The sequence below is a fragment of the Arachis ipaensis genome, chromosome B04 (assembly GCF_000816755.2).
Source record: "Arachis ipaensis cultivar K30076 chromosome B04, Araip1.1, whole genome shotgun sequence".
Taxonomy (NCBI): Eukaryota; Viridiplantae; Streptophyta; class Magnoliopsida; order Fabales; family Fabaceae; genus Arachis; species Arachis ipaensis.
This window is the reverse complement of record NC_029788.2, coordinates 15402893-15406243: the sequence shown is the minus strand read 5'-3', so window position 1 is coordinate 15406243 and position 3351 is coordinate 15402893. Positions and strand designations below refer to the sequence as shown.

Sequence of the window (3351 nt, the reverse complement as noted above, 5' to 3'; positions counted from 1 at the left end):
TTCTAAAAATTTTATTAATTTTTTTAAAAATTAATTTATTTAAAATATAAATTATCTGAATTTATTTTTCCTTTTACTCTATATTTTATTTCTCTTGAGCTTAGGGGTCCCAGTGTATAGTATATACCCATGCCATAACAATAGGGCGGCGTTTGGCTACATTGAGTATTATTGTGGATTTGTGGCAAACAAGAATATTGGCAAGGGAATATGGATACCTAATAAGTTGACATTACACCATGAATGTGCGGCATCATAGTTTGATCCCATGCATCCATGACTATCATAGTTACTGTGTTCCTCTCCTCCGTTTTGATTTCAGAGTCCCCCGTGCATGTCAGAATTACCTTCCATAACCATTTTCTGACACTAATCATTTCTGCCTGCATTTTTTAACCAATCAATCTTCACGAAACCGTTGACGATTTAGTTACTCAACAAGTAATCACCTAACACTTTAGTTAATATAATCCAAAATTTAAAATATAATCATCTACTTAATTTAAATGATACGGTCAATTTATCTTTATTAAATACTATTTATTTTTATTTTTTTAGTCAACTAATACTAAATCATTAAACAAAATTACTAATAAATCCCATTTATCACATAATAGACCCACCAGTTATTGGTAAATGGTATTGGTTACCTAGCACATGATAGATTAATTTAGAGTTTTAGTGGTTAAAAATTGGAAAGTCGTTATTAAAAATAATAGTGAAAACTATTATTATTAATGTTTGAATTTTGTTTTTTTTTTTTTTACATATTTAAAACTATTCTACATTAATAGTATATGAAAATTAAATTTATTTATTATTTAACATTTTTTGTTTATGTTTACAAGTAGTTCAACTAATGCGAGACTCTAACCAGTTTGGATTAGTCAAGTGGTTTTAGTCGTCTACTTAAGCAAGTGTCGATGATTCGAATTTCGTCTTTTATATACAGTAACTCATTAATTAGTAGCAAACCCTTAAATAGAGCTCTGATCTACGAGAAATTAATCTTTTAACTTATCAAAATAAAAATACCATGAAAATAAAAAAAATTAATACGCAACTCTATCAACTTAATCAGGCTAAGAGTTTAATCACTCGCATAGTCATATACCTAAAATGATATTATATTCTTTTACCCAAAATAAAATCTAAGTGATTTTCAAAAAGAAAATATATAGCATCATTTTCTCTGGTTAATTCTAATGATATATATGTGCCACTCTAAAACTAAAAGCTCCCCATGTTGAGAGTTGAGAGTTGAGAGTTGAGAGCATGTGGTTCAATCACTTTCTTATGAGAAACCAACAGCATGATATATTATTGATAGGTAGGGTCGCACCTTACTTGGTTCCACTATTTTTTTCCATCTGTTGATGAGTCACGGATATGCCCTATATATTTAGATATAACCTTCAAACTTTAGGCTAAACATGCAACATTACCCTTTTTCTATTTGGTCTGATCTGAGAAGATCTTGCATACATTATTCAGTAATAAGTATCTTTCTTTTCTTTCTTTTTTTTTTTTCCCGAGAACAGCCAAATTTCTTTGGTTGATAATTATTCTTTCTTTATCTGTATTAATTGTCTCTTTTACTTTTTGAATTTATTAAAATTTGAACACACTTTTGTCTAAAATACTAAATCACTAATTGTTCAAAGAGTAAAACGAAGAGATAATTAATTTAAAAAAAAAAAGGAAATTATATTATATTTTTGTATTAAGGGAGATGAAGAAGAGAAAGAGGCTAAAGTATATATGTTAATGTTGCTTTAGTTTTCTTAAAATTGTATTTTGATATTTTTATTAGGAATTTGTAATTTTGCCTAAGATGTAGTAAATTTTTGTTAGTTTTGCTGACCAAAATAAGTAACATTCTATCATCAATGTGCTGCGAAATCATTATATCTTAGAATTAAGAAACTCTAGTTCAGCTTTCCATAAAAATTAAAATATCGTCATACCAATTATTAGTATAAAAACAGAAACTATTGATATACCAAAATACTCATAATAATTTCCTCTCTTCAAAACAAAAATTGGGACAAATAAAAAATGTATTGAGAGCATTTTTAGCTGGAAAGCACGTTACTCATGGCAACTATGATGCAAAAGGGGGCCTACCGGTGTTGTAATCTTGCTATTTGGCATCCATATAAAAAAATATTAAGAAATGAGAAAAATTAAAATAAATAGCACTGCCTATACAATAAACGAGGCCAATTCTAATTAAAAAAATATATTTTTGATGAACTAGCAAGTAAAATAGATGTATTTAGTGTAGCACAAAGAAGCATTATATCTATCCCCTTAATTATTCCATAACCAAGCGATTTGATTATATATGGCTTGTAAACAGAAACAAAATGTTAACCCAAAATGTTAATTGAGATATATATTGTGTATCACAAAATAAATAATCTATAGATGGTTACATCTAAAGAAAAGGGGAAGGGGAAAAAGGCTGCATAACTTAATTGGTACACTTAATTTTTTGACTTATTGACTTTTAAAGTCAATCGAAATTATTATACATTATTTTCCCTCCTATTTGAAGTTGAATAAACTAGTTTAGCTGTAGAACAGAGTAATCATGTTTAAAATTAAACAAATAAAATGACTCTCAAAATTATAAGTTTGAGAAAGTAAAATTATTGTTGAGTTATTGAGAATACAGATAAAACCTATGTCCAGGCATGTATGATTATACGACTTCTGATTTTGTATTTATTTATTTAATTTCTTGGTTACATACTTACATTAGACTGTGTTTGGCATTTTTAGTGATTTTACTTTTGTTTGTTAAACATTGGAAACTAGTAAAACTGTAACTTGGTCCTTTAAAGGTCATGTAAAATCTCCAACCCAAGACTACAGAACACATAGATGGTCAGAGAGAGAGAGATTAACAAGGGGATATGTAAACCATAAAATTTGGTTTCCGAATACTCAAATAAAGTATATTCTATGTAAACCAATACAACTACGACTCAATGATTAATAGGACTCAGCAGCATTCAAGACTCAACAAAAACCCTCCCACTCCAACCAATAGGCAATAGCCACATCACACGGGACCTTGATTTTAATGCACCATAGAAACTTAGATACTTTCTCCAGTAGCACACATATATTCCTTGCATAATATACACCGCTGGCAAGGTCATTATGCAGCTGCTGCAACCCACCAAACCCCCATTCTTATTTTGGACATGGTAGTGTAGACTGACCCACTCCCTGCACCTCATTGACCACAGACAGACCGGACTACGACCAGACACCACGATGCGCAGGGACCAAAACCCCCTCCCCTCCCAACTGACCTGACCTACCTGGACTCGACTCGAA

The 3351-nt window shown here is 30.2% G+C and overlaps 1 protein-coding gene across 1 annotated transcript in view; it reads right to left on the bottom strand.

Annotated features, from left to right (window-relative positions):
- Positions 2823-3351, bottom strand: part of LOC107639007 (importin subunit alpha-2) — a gene marked incomplete in the record, with an annotated part of 4440 nt that continues 3911 nt past the window's right edge. Inside the window, 1 exon segment of the mRNA XM_016342414.2 lies at positions 2823-3351.